Genomic DNA, 19,130 nt, shown 5'->3' with positions numbered 1-19,130 from the left:
GACAAACAGATCTCCAAGCTGGGAGATTCACAAGGGAGAAAATTATATATCTCTGTCACATCTGCAAAACTGAGGTTAAAGACAGAAGTCGGAAATTGAGAAAGCAGCCAGGGTTTGCATTTTACATCACTATATTCCCTTATCTGACACTAAATTTAAGTGGTTTTCAAACCAGGTCTAAAACTTAGTTCACTTTAACTTCCCCTAGAGACCCAAGCCCAGAAAGCACAGCACAGAAATCCTATGGAAAAACACACCTGCTTGATTACTTATTCAAATTTGTTGCTTTAGGTGCAATTATACTTATTCTAAATCTGAAGCCTAATGCACACGCGGTTTCAAATATTTCTTTTATATACAAAAGTAGAAAATATATGTCATATAAACAGAACGCAGACTGAAGAGACTTGCACCTGGGGTCTAGTCTTGTTTATGGGAAAACTGAGAGTAAAGAACCTAAAAATGTCCATACCAATGCAGCATTTAAATAAATCCAGTATCAAATGTACGGATGTGATTTCAGTTCTTACACAAACTGTCTTTAAATGAATAAACATAAGAGCATAAGAGAATGAAAAATCCTCCATTATTCATTAAAGGCTTTTAGTGGTTCATTAGTTTTGTTGCTGTAATCCACTTCTGATTAGTCGGGTTGTTAAACAGCCATTGTCAAGAGCTGCTAAAGTGCATGATTTTTTTTTCAAACTACAGCAGTGTCATTTGAATGTAGTTAGCAACATCTCATCAGGTGTTATGGCCATGCCTGCAGAGTATAAATTAACTGTGATTTCTCTAGCACTCCCTTTTTTAATCATGTTTTCATATGAATTTTCATTTAGACATAACACAGTAGAAAAGCTGCTAGTATTTTAGATTGCTGAGGAAAGCTATCTTGAGAAGCCACAACGATAACATAAGTCCGGGTGGATGAAATAAAAGTAAATATGAAGAAAGAGGAGGGAAGGAAAAGACATACATGTACATCCTGACCCAGCAGTGTCTGCCGATGACCTGGTGGGGCAAACAGTAATGAAGCATTTACATGCAAAACTCCAGATCCCAGAATTTACATTCCAGGAGCTTCCTCCCTGTGGGACAGAAACCTTCAGCAACCACAGTAGGGACTGCTAATACAAGAAAACAGCTCCACTAACCTTGAAGAGCCATTAAATTGCACCTTCTCATTTATTCTTCTCAGATGTCCCAGCTCCCCCTTGGGTTGTTGTCCTCTCACAAGAGCTGTGACTTTAAGAAGTTACAATCTCACTTTTAAGACCTGTTTTGTTAGATATTTTTTTTTTCCTAAAATTCTGAAGAATTGAAACCCAATCTTCAAACTATCAGAAGCAACAAAATATTTCTTTGACTTCAGTGAGGTTGCTTGTGGCAAAAATTTGGGGAGCAAACATGGAGTAGTGGCAGCCCAGGGAGGGTCTGAAGACAAAGCTCGTCACTGAGCTGCAGCTCGGTGAATTGCCAGGTCAGCGCCTCACTAGCAAAAGATCAGAGTTATGGTAGGGAAAGGAGCTCAGCAGCCAACGTCTCCACTAGAAAGTGAATTTACTCCAAGTTCATAACTAGCTTTACTGCACTAATCCTCAGGAAATGGATTAAAGCCTATCTGTTCTGCTCTCCCCGAAGAAACTGGCACAGGAGAGTCAGCAGCAAACTCCAAGATTTGTGCAAAGGGTCTGCTTTTATTCAGTCCTTTTGCATTACTATGGAAGACATTTTAAAGTTTTGAAAGAGACCGCGCTTTCATTTTCTGTGTCCAGCTTCGTAAAATGATAGGGACTGTTCCCACCTTGTGTTACTGGAACACAAATAATTAAGAGACATTCAATTTTTCATATAAACACTTCAAAGGTTAAATACAAAAGCCATTCTCATGGCTAAATATTTTAATATCACAAATTTAGATGGGGTACTTTTTTTTTTTTTTTGTCGGTCAGAAATAGATCGTGATTCAAGGCCATGAAAAACTGCTCAGCCACTACAGAAGAACTGAATTGGTCCCACATTGATCCTAAAGGAGCCATTTATGCAGCTATTTTTGTAATCTACCTGCTACACAAACTGTCCCTTTATTTTTCCTCTTAACCTTGGTATCACTTTAACAACTGAACATTTCAAATCTTTGCGAAACTCTGTCAAGAATCTTTAAGAAAAAAATGTAAGAAAAATAAAAGAAAAGTTCCCATGATAAGGCTTTCTATGGCAAACCACAAACTCTATTTTCAACGACAGAGGGGGATTATCCTCATCCCCCTCCATCCTTCATTTCAGAACTACAGCATTATTTGAGAACATACTAAAGAATTTATACAAAAATCCATTGGGAAAATAAAAGAATAGAAAAAGTATATAGCCTAGGAAGCATGAAGTCTTTATTATAATAAAAGCCTACTTGCACAGTACAAAACCAGGAATTACTTAAAAGTATTTTAGATATGCAGTTACTCATTTCAAAATCCAGACAGAAGATTTTTTAGTATTCAAGTGATTTTAAGAAATCAAAAAGAAGTACTATAATGGACTTAGGCAGAAAAGATCTGCTTTTCCATATTTCATTTCTTTAAATCAAGGCTTAGACTTCTCACTTGCTAATGGTATATTCAGAATACGTGTCAACTGTAAAGAAGTAGTTGGAAGTCTACAATGCTCTTTAATGATTTAGATGACCTTCAAATAGTCTCAATTTAAATAGATTTTAAATGAATCAGGGAGGATTTCAATTATTTGGCTGCACTGTTTTCAACTCCTCTACTTCAAAAATGTATCTTTATGAAGCCTTCACAATAATTTCCCAAATAAAAGTGATTTAAGACAATTTATCGGAAATTGCATCCATACACGGTAACAGACACCACAGGATTTTGTAAGAAACAGGCTTTCTGCACTGCCTCTGAATCAGATGGTACTTTTTTTTTTTAAAAAAAAAAAAAGTTGATTCTTTAAAAGCTGATTTTTCAAGATGCAGCCATCAGTGTTAATATACTAAGTTAAATAGGTCAGGTAATTATATCAGCAAGTCTTTGGGTGAAATAATTTCCATAGGAACAGCATCCTGCAGTCTACTATCCAAGAAATCTCCCAATTCAGGTTGCAGATATGTAACATCAGCTTTGAAACAAAAGGAAAAATTTAAGTTAAAAACTTACATATTATTTCAACCATTTTTAGCTTGTTCAGTGGATGCTTCATTTTGGAAGTATAATTTAACTGAATAACAAAAGAAGTATAAACCATTTCATGAATGATTGAGACATATACTGTAAACACTGCAGACTTTTATTCTTTTAATATTATTCTTTTCACTTTTAAAGAAAATTTATGCATATTTAAAAGTCTAATGTTGAGAAAAAAAATGTAGACACAAGCTTTAAACATATGTCAGTCCAAAGAAAGCATAGAAAGCAGTCAATCCAGCAGAGAGGAAGGTTTTAATTCTTAATTTAGCGTAAGGCACAAGCTGACGACAAATGCAAGTAGCAGCAAGTGTATGTTTTATATTACAATTCCTTGGACCACTTAATCTTTTTCTCTTTTGACCAGCTGGTATATCTGCCCATCCTAGAGCAAAGGTCAGGCATGTATGCCTTGTGGACACAGGATAGCACATACCTTCCCTGTCTGCCTGTTTTCTCAGTACGGTCGTTGCTTTCATTTCATGAAAGAGAACTTAGGAAAGCAAACACATGATCTCACGTTAAGACATCATAAACACACGGCACCATTTATGACACATAAGGGCACTATTGATCACAGAGCACAACCCTGACTTCTTCAAGCCTGATCGATTTCAATGCAATCTTGCTAGAGAAGGGAAAAAAAATAATCTCATGGAGACTTTTTCCTTTCTTTCTGAGCATTTCTCTCCAGAATTTTCATATACGTATGTCCAAGACAGGGACAATTAAACATTTCATACTGTAACCTGCCAATTATTTTATTTCACAAAAAGAGTTTGTGGAACCCTGAGTTCATAACATATTCAAAATGCATGTGAAATGCCTTCAGAATCATTGGCGCATAATCTAAAGGTTTGGAAATAAAACTGTTGCTGTATCATATTATACTGAAAATCCCATGATCCCATTTCCTCTGTCACCACAGCAGGATAAAAGAACCCTGATTGGGAAGTGTTCTTTGCTGAGGAATCCATTAAAGTGCAGGTCTCTGTATTTCATCAAAGTCCTGCGTTCATCTCCCCAGAGTGGATCGCAACTTCTTTGTGTCACTTGCAGGAAACAGTGTTTGCAGAGAACATGTTCATAAATACTCTTTTTAGCTCTCCTTGACTAACAGCAGCATTAAGGCTGAGTGAAGATCGATGTTATTTGAGGACAATTTACTAATTGTGGATGAGTAACAAGGACAAACAAAGGGAGATAGAGTACTATCATAGAAGATTTAGAGTATATTTAGGCCTTTGTTAAAATATGTAGTTCAGAGGGAGTTTGGAAAATTAATCTGAGGAACCAAAGCAAACATTCAGCTGAGAAAAGTCAGCAGCTATTCACACTGCTGTATGTGGTGTCATTTTCTGAACACACACACTCAAGTCAAGCTTCAAAATCAGGCAGTTTAAGTACATTCAGAGAGCAAGTGAGTATATTAAATAATGCCAACACTACACCCCATCTCCATGTTTCAAACTGGGATTCTCAACATGATATTAAGAGGGTCTAATAATCCTGGTTGAAATTCATGTTGTGGAGAAACAGCACAAGAAGAAGACCAACATCCAAAAGACTAAACATGGAGATTTAAAATAAGAAAGGCAACTTTGCTACCTTGGTGCAAATTATTGACGCTAACTTAACGGCTTGCACAGCAAGCACAAAGCAGCAACTACAGTAAATAATTCTAATAAGATTTGCAGTGATGTGTGATTATCTGCACAATCTACTTCAGGTGCACAAAGATTAATTCATTCACTTTACTATGAGCCCTTAATAGGGCTCATATCTTGAAAAAGAAGGACACTCTATAGTCAATGGAAGGAGATAAATTGAGAGGGTGATTTGTACTGGTTCTTTTGGATGGGAGTAATCGCATTCTGGAGATGTCTGTCTCTCTTCATATACAGGGGGAACTAACAACCAGTTAAAGGAAGGCACCACAACTCATAGGTGGATGAAGTCTGCCTCCCATTACTTCAGAATCTCTTTGTGGGTAGACAACTTCCAGCTTCCTTGGATACAGGAAACTCAGATAATGTGTTTTCTGTCCTTAAAACAAAAGGTGATAGCATTTTAAACTATGGACAGATTTAACTCTAAGACCTTGTTCACAAGGTGAAAGTGTTACTGAGATGTGTGAAATTTTTTTTTTTTTTTTTTCAAATCAGGATGTTAAATGTATTTTGTGGATAGATAAAAAAGACAAAAAAAAGTTGTGCCAGACCACTGAATCATGAACTTCTATAGAAAAAAAATTGACAAAAATATGCAAATCTAAGAACAGAGGAAATTTTATTCAGCTCTCACAGATTTTTTTTTTTGTAAGAACAGTAGTAATATACAGCACAAATGCTGTATTCAAAGCATACATGCTCAGACTGTACAAACACCAGAAATCAAAATACTTCAGTTGTAATTTATTTTTCCCTATAGAACAGTAAAGATGAGCTGAATAGTCACTAACCTAAGAGTTTGAAATCAGTAATACAAAAACTTTTATACAATACACTTTATTGCAAATCAAAGGCTATTGCTTTTAGGACACTACTTATAGTGGCTATTTTTTTCCCCTCTAAACTACAGAACATTCAAAAACTTAACCACTTCCAGAATGTAAGCAGCATGAAATAACTGCAAAGGCTGTGGTTTGGCTCTGAGCATATATTGCAAAGTGAATGAAGAGAATCCTAGGGAATATTAAGTTAACTAATCTTCTAAATGAAATTTTAAAATCCTCACACAACTCTAGTAACAGTCATTTAAATCTCTATGATTTTTAAAGAGCTTAAGAATGATTCTACAAAACGCCTTTAATTGCTGGTGAAGTTTGTTGGTTTCATTTCCCCCACATCCCCTGGTTCTGCCCACTGATGGGTCACAAGAGCATGGCAGCCAACATGGAAGTTCATACTGCCAACACGTGATCTGCTCCAGGACTTGAGAAACCAGTACTTTTTCCATGAAAATAAACTGAAAATAACTATAATGGTGGCATCACACTATCATCATGATAACCTATGTATGATCCTAATGCTTACTACTCTTACTGCAAAATCAAAATTTCTTCATGGGACTGTAAGTCTGCCTTAATATTTAATATGATCAAAGGCTCATTTTCAATAATGGGAAAAAGTGCATATACTAGTGCAAGATGAACAATAAGATCATGATTTCTATACAGAAAGCCAAAAATATTTTCAAAAGCAGTGTTTGCTATGGTAAAAATACCACTTGAAAAAATAAGTTTATGGATTCTTTGCTGTTTGTTTATCCATCAACTAAAGTCCTGTTTGAAGCGTGGCAGTTCATAAACATTTATTTGGATTTCCACAGAACTCAAGGTTTATGTCCTCATGAAATAGAATTATTTAAGTACACAGATCTTTACTGCAAATATTTTTACAAATGAAATATATGGATTTTTTTTCTTTTTAAATGGCTCTAAATAGAATAATATTCATAGCTCTGTAAAATCTACTGGCTGATCTGTAACCCCTTGAAACGACTTGTTGCTTATTTACAAACCACATAACATTTCAATTTCATGCCTGTGTCATGAACTCAAACTGAAAAGAAATTTCAAGCATTCGCTTTCTCATTTCCCACAGTATGGTTACTCTCACAGAGGTGAGCAGGCTCTGCCCGCCATGTCCCATGGTGGCAGCACATCCAGCATCACAAACTACAGGGGTTCCACATGCTGGTTGAGGCCATATTTTGTTTTTTCAGCGCTGAAGCTGCGTTCATCCCTAGACTTAAACAGTTTTGTAGGGAACACCATTTATTTGGACAATCCATGACCTGAAATGTTACTCCTGCTGCCTTGATGTGTTTTTACTGTGGAGAGATTTAATTAAGCCAGTTGTAGGTTGTAATACATCTAGCTAACAGACTGTAACTTTTCTGTTAGCCATGCTGCACAATTTGGAGTGAATAGCCTACCAGTGCCACTACCTGACAAAAGTTACCATAAAATGCTTGCTGAGCAATCTATAAAAAGTTAGCATGTATTGACAGATTACTCCAGCCACATTTTTAGCCTCTGGAAGAAGCTGTATACCGAAGCAACAGGTCAGCTTGGTGACAACAGACCTCAAAGTTACAGGACTGATGGAGCCAAAAGGGTAGAGCTGGGCAACATCTCGTGCTCAGCAGGAGGGACTTGGTAGCCCATTGCTCATGGCTTGTTCACTGTTCTAACCACGTTTGTCCAGGCAGAGCACCCACCTCGACCCTGGGACACAGCTCATTCTTTCCTTCCACCTCTGCCTGTGTAATAAAGGATTACCACATCAGGTTGCTTACTTAACTTACGTAACTAGATGAGCCAAAACATTTTTAAAATAAAATTAACCACACACAAGCCTCTAATTCCTTCTTCCCCTTCCAATTTTCTAGGTGTTTCTTTCCAAAAATACAGACATTTTCTGACAGGACAGTTGCAGGTACAAGTTTTACCTCAGTGCCTGAGGCTAGCACTGCATTTCCAATGAGCTACCGACCAGCCATTCTGTGCTCTTAAACCAGGCAAACAGGATAATTCCTATCCATCAGTAGAGTTTTATCTGCATTGTGCAGGACTCTAAACACTGTCACCTCATAACTGACCATTTACCCTGAAATTACTTCTCTTTGAGTGGTTGTCAAAAGACTTATAAACCACAGTGAGTTCTGTCTATGCAAGTTGGGCAAATAAAAGTTTCACCATTACACATTTTGGTCTGTTACTTTCTCCCAAATGACCTCAGAAAACAGATGAATTGCTCATATACATTTTTGTTGTTGTTGCAGAGTACGATGGAAACTGCTTTCACCTCCAGAAGCCTCTCTCCCCCTGCTCTCAAATTATTGTCTCCCTATCCTTTCTTCCCTTTCCGCTCCTCTTGCTCCTCTTCTGTCCTTTCCCATCTCATTCTAGAAAAGTACCTCAGGAAGTTAGTGCACTCAGCTCCCACTGTTAACCAGGGGGGAAAAAAAAAGAAAAAAAGGAAAAAACCCACACCAGAAAACCTCAGAGCCAATTTAGCACATCATCTGCAGGCAATACATTAAGGAATGTAAATTCCCCTGCCTGGCACAGTACCATCCTTCCTCTTACTTCATGCCGTGCTCAGCTGGATGACAATGCTTTAGAAGAGGAATGCAGCCCCTTCAGAGGAAGTTTAGTAGTGTGGCCTGTAGCCATTTATACATACATCTAATATTAACAGAGATCTTCCCACAGACATGAAGAGCTCGCATTGTCTATTAATGTAGATGTATGGGAGCCCCAGGCTGATGGTTTTCTTGTTTGTTTTTATTAACTGTAGAATTAATCCTCAGCAGGTTTAATACCTGCCACCATAACTCCTCCAAAGATTTCAGATGGGTAAAACATAATCTACTTGATGGGTTGTGTGGCTTTGATTAGTAAAACACAAGTGGTTTTGATCAGCAGCAGTACATCAGAATTACAAAATTGTTCTGCCAAACAATTTCTTGTAGTTATCAGAAAGAAACAGGGACAAGAGCTGGGTGGAGCAGTGGGAAAAGCACTAAGGTGTTACTAGTAGTGTGAGTTTCTTCAGTTTGAATAGTGACATGTCGCTGAGGTTAGCATCCCTACCTCAGATAATCATAAGCACTGATGTTCCTTCTGCAACATCCTGCTTAGAAATTTTAAGTCATCTAACACACAGCATGCACTGTTTTTCAAAGCAGATATAAACTTTTCTATTATTTTAACTGTCAGAACAGACTGCAAGGAGCTTGCATCTTCCATTCACATTTCATTAGAGTATCTGAACATAACTTGTTTTCTCTCAACATTTTGCTGTGCAGTATTTGCAGAAAGCATTTGACAGCGGAACAAAGCAGTCATCAACATATCTTGGGCTAAAACAATGACAACAACATTATGACAGGTTCCTTCATCTACCCATGCTTTTGCTGAGCTGAGGGATTTTTCAGCAGTTTTTATTACTTTTGTTTGTTTCTCAGGATACACAAAATGAGCACACAAACATAGCCAGCTATTTTAATTAGATATAGGAAAAAAACTCAGACGAGACCAGCTTGAATGAGTTTTTTTTAAAAAAAAAAACAACAATTTTGCACGTTAATTTCCGATCTACCTCAGATGTATTGTGTTTTCTGACCAGTATACATTTCAGATTATACTCATTCAACTGCTGCTATTAACAGACAGAAGCAATATCGGTAAGCTTGCTCTGTTTCTTAAGACTATGAATGTCTTAAGATCCACAATTTTGTTTGCTTTTAATTGTGATCTTTATGACTTCAGAATGATGTCAAAAGTCCTCATTTTTGGTAACCTGAATGCAACAAGGGCATCATGCAAACTGTTCCCAAAGGGTCTTTTCCCCCATAACTCAGTAGCATAATATGGCAATTCCAGGTTTTGAGATAGCCTGACTTTATACTGAAGAAGTTCAGGAAACCTTTTAGTGTCTCCAGGTCAAATACTCAAATGGCCTGAACCCTGAATTCTCTTCAGGAATGCTTCTCTCCAAAACCACATGAAGGAGCTTTGGGAATGTTTTTTAGGAATCACTGCTTTGCCCAAGCATGTCAAGTCACTTGACCTTCAGCATTGCAGCTGCACCTGGGGTGAGCTCCAGCATTTCCTGGAAATGCAAAGCTTACTTAGCCACACTGCTTGCACTAAGTAAAATATTTAGTTGTTTAATAGCTAGCTCTCTCACTGGTAATAATTACACTGCCAAGATTACACTCTGTTGTTAAATCTTGTATTGGTTTAATTAAAAAGAGGTACTTTATTCTGTATTCTTAAGTAAAAGCTATCATAAAATAATTCCCCTGGTCAAGGTACCAGTAAGTTCACAAAGAAAGGCCTGTTTTGCTGTGCTATGGTGAATACAGCTTTATTCTATGGTCTCACTGGGAGCATGCACAGATTAGATGCTACTCAGTGCAGAAGGATAGCAGAACTATAAAAATATCTTCTATTAAATGTTCAGAAATCCTATTAACAGCAGCCATGAATCACAGAAAAATAGGACTAGAGAAATAAATAACACAAGACAGATATTTACACAGAGAATCTCTGCTTTTTCCTGTTATGTCTGATCACAATTTCCTCAATAATGCTCCTTTCAAAATGATTTATTGTGGAGCAAAACCTGAAAGTGCTATTGATGCTTCTTTTTGAAGAACAGGCTGCAAATATTCAAATGCTTCCTTTTTAACTAGTCATATTCTCCTTCTCTGTCCCTTCATCTGAATGAACATCAAATTGGAAACATTTTGAAGTTCTTTATACTTCAGACAATAAAAATATAGTTTCCTTATTAATTACACTGTTGAAGTGTATGCAGTGAAAATGAACAATCATGACGACACACAGCAGAAAAATAAAATGGCTTCAAGGCTATCTGAAGAAAAACAAATCTCAAATCTATAATTCATATTGATGAAGACCAAACAGGAAATACTGATCAGACAACTGAGCGATATCAGAAGTAAACAATGGAATTCACATACTGTGTCAGTACCACACAGATATGTTAAATAACAAAATGTCTCCCCATGGTCTGTAAGTCATCCCTTTTACACAAAGTATCCTATAGGTGGAGAATAGGACAAGCATATAGGATTGAAAGGAAAAACAAACAAATCAAAAAAATCAATGCTTTTTAGTTTACCAGACATCTTTGAACATCATGATTATGTGTTATCGTGGACTCATGGAGGGATTTTATCACTACAGGAAAGCACAAAATTGAGCCAAAGCCTACCATGCCAGCTGAGTTATACCCCAAGTTTCTGATATACAGAGAATTGACGTCCACCGAGAACTGTTGTTTAGGTAGTCAAGTTACAGTCACATGTGTTCACTTTGAGAGACCAACTGATTTAAATAGGTATTTTTTCCACCCATGGAAGATTAGAGCTAAACTTCTAAGAGTAAAAAAGATTGCACCAAAAAAAAAAAAGTTTTAAGAAAACGTTGAGTTTGATGTATAGGGAAGCTCTTAACTAGTTGTAATAAATGCTGCCCCTGAATTATACATTTAAAAAGGTATATTTCAGTAAAGATCTAGTAAATACATAGAAATGTTAGCTAAGGTCCTCCAGTATCTTTCAGAATGCATTAAACCATATTGGTGAAAAATCAGCAACTTTTTTCCTCTTGCTCTCAGTTTGAGAGAGTTTAAAGATGCTGTCACAATAAGGTCACACTAAAACAGCAACTGCTAATAATACAAAAATATGTCCCTAGCAGGATCTGAACCACATTCTTGATACTTAAGCATGTTAGACACTTAATTTACATTTCTGAAAGTTCTTTAGATATTGCAGAGTAGCTGCCATGTGATACCATACCAAAATAGAAGGAGAATCTGGAGCAGAAAGGGGAATGTGCTGACAGTGACGGAGGTGGTGATAGTGATCACCATTTCTAACATCTTCCCCTGTCCAGTGCACTAGATCAGATGTGTCTGAAAACCCAGATAACTCAAAGAAAAAGCAGATACGCAAATCATGCTCCAAGCATACCTGTTCTACCAGCCCAGTAGAAGGTCAATGGGACATTTGGTGGATGGTAGACGTGCCTTGTTTCAAGACAAATGACTCCACTAGATGCAACTGTTCTACCACCTTAAAAAAAAAAGTATTTGATATTCCTATTACTGCTGTGCACCCATTTTAACTACATAACATCAAACAAAAAAGTGTCCAGAGCTCAAGCACACAGACCAGTGTCCTGTACCCAAATGATGTCCTTCTTTGTGTCAAATGCAAGGGAATAGAAAGAGATTAGACATCATGGTGAAGGGAAAAAATAAAAATAAAAACCCGATGTGGCTTTTATTCTAGACCTATAGAGTTCTGATCAAGGAAACATAGCTTGCCAACATTTGCTATCCCACTTAGCACTGGAAACATCTAAGTATGTGGCAATGGCAGGTAAAACACCACTAAGAGTTTCAGCTCTCTCCATCCATCATTTTATTCATCCATCATACTGAATTATTCATTATCATTCTGCCTAGCCCACATGCTGTAGCTCCTCTTCTGTAAAGAGTCTGTTTACCAAGTTTCCTCCCCCAAAAAACATTAGTGAAAATGAAGAAAATAACATTTCCATACAGAAACAATAAGCTTTTACCTGTAGTAACCATGGAGGAAAATTCACTTTGACAAGCTACTACTTGAACTTTATGAGTATCTTAAAGCATCTTGTAATCAAGCCTACAGAGCACTGTCTGGCTATTAACATGCTTCTGAAGAATAGTTTGTTGTTATTTTATTTCAAAGCCTTTTTTCAGGACAGATTTGCCTTACGTTGATGATAACGAAGGCTATCAGGATATACCCATTATAGCTCCTTGAAATCCGCTCTTGAGCAGCTTCAGACAGTTTTTCAGCATTTTACAGCAGCATTATTATAATTTCAGCACAAAACAAAGACATATTGCATTGTCTTCCCCCTCTGCACACATCCCTACATCATGGCGATGTTAGTTATGAATCAAACTACACAGCGTTCAGGAGATTTTTTTCATTATGCCGACTCATTACACGAAGCAAAAACTAGCATTAAATAATACATTTAAATAACAAATGTGTATAGCTTTTGACCATTTTCCCCTTATTACTGCTAGGAAGTACAGCCACCCTACACTTTGTGAACCTGCCTGACGGTGCTGGTTCTTACAGGGACCAGAAGTGCTCTGGAGCCCAGAGAATGAGAACAGACCAACATCTTTGGTCCCCACAAGGATTTTCACTTGCTACCTCTCTCTCAAGCAAGTTGCTCTTTACACATCTGAGGAGAGATCCTGTCTGCATACCCGTGCACGCTGAGGACCAGCAGACAAGCTTTAATTTTGCTTCCTCATGCCTCAGTCTGACATGCCTGAAAGGAAGAATTACATTAGACTCATGTTCTTTGATTCTGACTCAATTTGATTTCCACCAGAATGCCAATAAAGTGCTACTTTCAAGCATTTCATTAGAAGAGCTAACGTCAAAAGCTTATGGCTCTTGTGTATGTAAAACAACTTAGGATGCCATTTTTTCTGAAAGACAATCTACAAAGAAGGACAAGTTCTTTCTATTTCATGTTTTCCAGGAAGGTAATATCATTCCAGGGGCAGGATTGTTTTGGAGGCTAACTATGCATTCCTGCTGCACGTTTAATAACAGCAGCATTTCAGAGTGCAGCAGCAGAGACAAGCACAGCCAGGATGAAGGGTCTGTCAGCATTTTATGATAAAACATTATCTGCACAGGGTTACAACATGGCCTGGCAAAGCACTGATGTGAAAGAGGACAAGTCAGAGCTGGGAGAAAAAACATTCAACAAACATTAAAAAAAATAACCCTATTTATCTGAATATCTTTTAAAAATGGACTAGAATACCAAAAGCACCACTGAGAAACAATTATTCTAAACCTACACAGAGTTTATACAGTTAAATGTCCCTATGCCTTGCTATATGTTTAAACCGGGTGTCCAGCCAAAAAGCTCAGTTTGCAGAAGAAACTCATTCAAGTACTTTAAATAAGAGGAAAAAAAAAAAAAAAGTCCATGAGAAAGGACTCAATTTAGGACTTAACACAGGGTGTTAACTTCACATCAAGGCTGAACTGTAAGCCTGAACTCTGATTACTACGTCCTTACAAAGAGAAGAAAATATATCCCAAAACTCAGAGGGGAGATAAAAAAAAAAAAAAAAAAAACAAATAAATAAAATCTACCACCCCCCCAGAGAGGGAATGGAGATGGACCTGGAGCCACGCAGTAATGTCAAGAGGCAGAAACCAGCTCCTCCATATTTCCCCCCACTCTCAAAGGCTGTTTCTGGAAAGAAGGGCTCCAGAAGGTGTTAGGAAAATTTGAAACTACTAAGCTAATTCATTTATTTATTATAAATATCCAGAAATTCTGTTGATTGAAGCCTTTGAATACTTCACCCGTTAACAAATAACTGTGCCCTGGAAGCTTGAAAACTACTTTGCTCACACATTGAAGGAGTGAGAATTAGCAACCTGATGTTTCAGCATGTTGACTAATTTATTTTTTTCCCCCTTCCTCTTACCTTAAAATGTCTCTGAGTTTAAAAACAAACCCACCCACTTTCCTCACAAGAGGAAACCATCACTTCATTCTGCTATGCAGAGAGAAGAAAAGTTCAGAAGACTTCTGTAGGTCAAGTGTCAGCTCTCTCTGGCTTTTCTTCTCTTGCTTTAAGTTCTCCAAACAGCAATCAATATTTGCTGTAAAACCCAGTCCTGAACAGGTGAGTTAAGGATGGAGTTTCATTAATTGAATCCCTCTGTGTCCCTTTCTGTTTATTTGCTCAGATCAGATCTTTGAGGTTAGCTGAGCCTTCAGTTTTCTGTGTGTTTGTTTTAAGGATCACATAACTTTGTGTTCTCCACAAAAATAAGAATGACATTCCTAATTACCATGGTAAGCAATCACATTAAATTAGAAGATGCTCTTAGTCATCTGTTTATGGCTGATCTTTGACAACATACCTTGAACAGTGGCACAGACAACCAGGAAGCCCTTCAAGGTTCAGAGGGGAAAAAGCTTGGGACAGTGCACTTGATCAATGTCACGACGAGTGTCAAGAGATGGTCATTATTGCCCTGTAGATTTATTGCTTAGGTCAAAGCAAATTACTTTTTCTCTTCAAGCTTTTTCCTGGCTATGTTTTTAATCTCTGTCTTTCTCTCTCTGCTATGGTGCAGGCTGACTGTGGGCTCGCTGTGGGACTAGCGAGTCTCTTTGGTCAACGGCCAGAAATTTTGGCAAAACGTCCCCTAGAAATCAGAACAAAGGTATCTTCCATTCTAAGAAATTTTATTCCCCATTCTCTCTAAGCACAAGCTCATACCTAAAAATAAAGGGAAGAGACACTTATTTCGCTAGCACAAGTTCAGTGGCACACTTACGCTTTTACATGGTAAAGCCTCTTTGACGTGGCAGCGCAGTACCACATTGCTTAGAAATAAACACCCAGCAAAAGGGCAAGACAAGGAATTTTGTAAGGCATTTGTACAAAAATAAATAAATAAATAAATAAAACACAAATATACACTTCCAAGGCACGCCTTCACAAGTATATCACAGGAAGAGGTTGCACACAGCTAACACATTAAGTGACAGTCATCTTTCTGTAAAAGCCTACTGCACTGCAAAATCTGTGCTGGAGAAAAGTCTGTCTTATTCTCAGATTCAAAGAAACAACATTCATACCACCCCTCTTTACTTTTATAAATATAGGCATAGATATTTGCAAAGAGAAAATCTGGAGAGCATTTCAATAGCAAAAGAGAGTGAGCCTTTCAAAACAAGTATATGTTTTGATAAACCTGAGAGAACATAAAACACATTTGATTGTGTTTTTCTCTTTATTTCTTTCACGAATCTTCTGTGATTAGTCAAATAGGTAAATCCTATCACTTGTCATTGGGCAGGGCTTTTCCCCCCTCAGACCTGGGATTACTCATACATCAGACAGTCCAGACGTGACCTGAAACACAGCTACTGCAGGGTTTCCAACTTTATTTTTAGGGGAAAAAAAGTACAATATTTGGTGGGAGACACAAGGACCTATTAGGAAAGAGAATTAAAAAGAAAAATCAAAATTAATTGTCCATTTAAGGAATAGTTTAAAGGAAGGTATAGGAATGCTGAAAGGCATATAGACTTTACTTTGAAACATGAAAAGTAACATCTGCAGTCAGGCTTTCAAATTAAATAAATAAATAAATAACTGAAAAAACACAGACTAGAACAGCATACCTGTTTTTCTGACTATGCCAATATAAATATACCTTCAGAATTTTTCCCCTTTGCAAGCAAGTTTCATGTCAGACAGGCAACAAAATATAAAGAACACATAAGAATATTTGATTCTTTATCTGCCACCACAAGAACAACAAAATTAGCTTTCCATATTTACAGCCCATATTTCTGACAGTTTTTCCACTAAATTATGCTGAGCATCAAAGTCCTCCAGGTATCTTTTATTCCAGAATTTTGAGGTTTACCATTAGCTTCCATTAAGAGTTTATACAGATACTGTATATAAGTATATAAGATAGTAGACAATAAGTGTAAATATACAGGCAAGACAAATGCTCTGTTAACTCACAATTCCCTCTGTAGACTTATATGTTATAAGTACATTTTATAAATAGAATATTCACACTGAAAAGAGATGGGATTTCATCTTTACAAAGGCAAGGCATTGATGTCACCTAAATGCCTCTTACTTAGGGCATTACTTCTCTGACATACACATCCAGAGGGTGGTGTGGACACCATAGTCCAACCCACATTCTCTGAGTTCTCCTCCACTGCAGTGGCACACTGTGGATAGCACCCATGGTTTCCCAGTCTTAAAATAGTCAAAGACTGGATCTAGCAGAATCAGTAAGCCTTTTCTTACCATTTCTTACTCAGTTATTAGGAACAGTATGTTGTTCTCACAGATTTTGTACTTTTATATCAAAAGCAAATTCCTCTAGACATAGCTAGAAGTTTGTGGTTTCAGTTTTCTTTGTTTGTTTTTAATAAAAAAGAGCAGAAATAGATTTGATTGACCATATTCCAAATTTATAGTGTTTCACTTTTTCCAGAAGTTGAGGTGTACCAGATTCGCTAGTGACTTTCATCAACTCTTCAGTTTGACTGAATTGGTATACATACTGCTTACCCTTCAGGGAGATTTTGGCAGAGGTTTATAGCTCACTAAAATGAAAATTTAAGGCAAAAGCATAAAAAGTAAATTTATTTAAAATGCGAGTGAAGGGTAAACTGGCATGAAACTGATCTAAGCCTAGAAATTTTAATATTTGTGCCCTGCTGATACTGAGGAATAAACATGCATGTATAATATGCATTTATTCTATAGGCAGATTATCCATATTGCTAAATGCAAAATGTTAATTTTCAGGCATTTATATGTTGACAATCACAAAACTACAAAAAAGCACAGCAGGAATTCTCTGCTATTCTAATATATGGTAAAATATGAGTTATTTGAATTGCACAGGAGGCTGGGGAGCAATAAAATGGGCTTGCAACTAGATTGTATAATGAAGTCCATGGAGGTTGGGTAGAAGTCCAGAAAAATATATTAACATAAAATATTAATTAAGAAGGCAAGACCTTCATTCTAGCAATAACTTTCAGGGTTTAGAATATATGTTATTTTGCATAATAAGAGTCAAGTTTTCCAAAGAGCTTCAATAGAAATTCAAAAAGACCATATTTTGATAAGAAGAGAGTTTACTTCTTTGTAGCCATATAGAAGCATGAGACACTAGAAATAAAGAGAATTGTACTTCAGGATGTCTTTTGCAATTGCACAGCCTCAGAAAGACATCATACCTTTGGTCACTGCAGCATCTCTATCTTATTACACTGCTTACAAATGGCCAATGAATAAATTGATTTCTAATCATCAGAGTAGCAAAATCAGGAGCAGTCTCCTGGCAGAATGAGCAGGGATAGGAAACCAAACTGAGTTCTTAAGACTGATCATCGTGTTTTTATAGTCAGGATTACTTTATGTATCTTCCTCTGCAGGCAGAGAAAAAACTTGCTGTTTTTCTCTTTTTTTTTTTTTTACTGAAAGCCACCTCCTTAGAAGGAGGTGGCTTTCAGTAAAACTTGCCCAAGTTATTTTTCCCCATCTCTGATTCGGGTTCTCCTAAAGCTTATTATGCCCATCTTACTATTTCTCCTAGCAGACCACAAAACAAAATACAAAAAGAAACAAGGCAACTGTGGATGCACACAGCAGCCTAGAACCCAACTGCATGTCTGAAGTGGCAGCTTCGTTGTTGGGAACATCTGAAAATGGGAACCAAACTGAAACTCCATGCAAACAACCACTTGAATTGTAACAGCTCAAGCAACATACTCACACCATGAACTGGAAAGTCTTGGAGTTGAACACACACAGATGGAATTTTGTTTTAGAACATCATCAAGAAAAAAGGCAAACTTTACAAAGCTAGCTGGAAAACACCTGCAGGGCTTACCGCATATTTTGGTTCCAGCCAGTTTAGGAACATAATTATTACCTCTTTTTATTACTTTCTAAGCTAATTCTATGAGAAAATCTTCCGTATCCCTCTTCTACTAGAAGGAATAAAGAAAGAAAAGAAAAAAAAAAAAAAAGGAGGAAAACACTATTAATGCCCTCTTCCTCCCTCGCACTCACTTTTTCTGGTGGCAGTAGCAGAATACTGCACCTTTCATGAGATGTAGCCATGCAAACAGCAAAACAGAGGCCCCAGACCCCTATCTATTTATGGCCAAACCAGCTACTGCCCCCAGCCACACCTGGGGCAGCACAATCCCTCCCCACAACACAATCACCCCAAGCTAGCCCTATTATGGTTCTCAGCCCATCCAGAATACTTCCAGGTGACTTTGTTAAGCAGACATCATTAGATATCACTTTAATTACCAGTCTGATTAAGACAACAGCATGCCTAGCTTTCAAGCCAGAGAATTGTAAATAAAAGCAAAGAAACACTTAGCATTGACAATACTTACAGCCTCTTTTGTTCTCAGCCCATTAATCACCATCTCAGGTTGGGGAGTTTAAGAACAATTTGGCAAGACTATAACTTCAATAAAGCTTAAGAAAAAATAGCTGCTTCTTTTTTAAAATGTATAGATATGCCTTCAGCTATACTTCAGAAATGGTTTAGAATTCATTTCTAAGCCAGAAACTGTAACAATACATCTTATTATTAAATGTGAAACACAGGGATTCTGCTGCCAAATAAATCTCCAGTAGTACAAAGTCCTCCAGGACCGTCTTCTGTTCCACCTCCAAGTTTTTCATCACTTGCTGCCTAAGGCCCAATTCCTGCAGTAACTTTGCCCACCTCCAGAGCTTCTCCCCTCCGCCTTCTCCCTTCCACTCCTATTGTTCAGTTATT

At 37.3% G+C, this 19,130-nt stretch overlaps 1 long non-coding RNA gene across 5 annotated transcripts in view; it reads right to left on the bottom strand.

The window, feature by feature from the left end:
- LOC137865507 (uncharacterized) overlaps positions 1-18,537 on the bottom strand; it is a 177,976-nt gene extending 159,439 nt beyond the window's left edge. For all 5 annotated transcript variants that reach the window (XR_011101944.1, XR_011101947.1, XR_011101946.1 and 2 more), the window contains exons 1-2: positions 18,401-18,537; positions 11,706-11,807 (exon numbers count right to left, since the gene is read on the bottom strand). This is a non-coding gene — a long non-coding RNA (uncharacterized lncRNA). The remainder of the gene's footprint in view (positions 1-11,705; positions 11,808-18,400) is intronic.
- Positions 18,538-19,130: the final 593 nt, after the last annotated feature.

Source organism: Anas acuta, chromosome 16 (genome assembly GCF_963932015.1).
Source record: "Anas acuta chromosome 16, bAnaAcu1.1, whole genome shotgun sequence".
Taxonomy (NCBI): Eukaryota; Metazoa; Chordata; class Aves; order Anseriformes; family Anatidae; genus Anas; species Anas acuta.
This window is presented reverse-complemented; position numbering and strand designations above follow the sequence as displayed.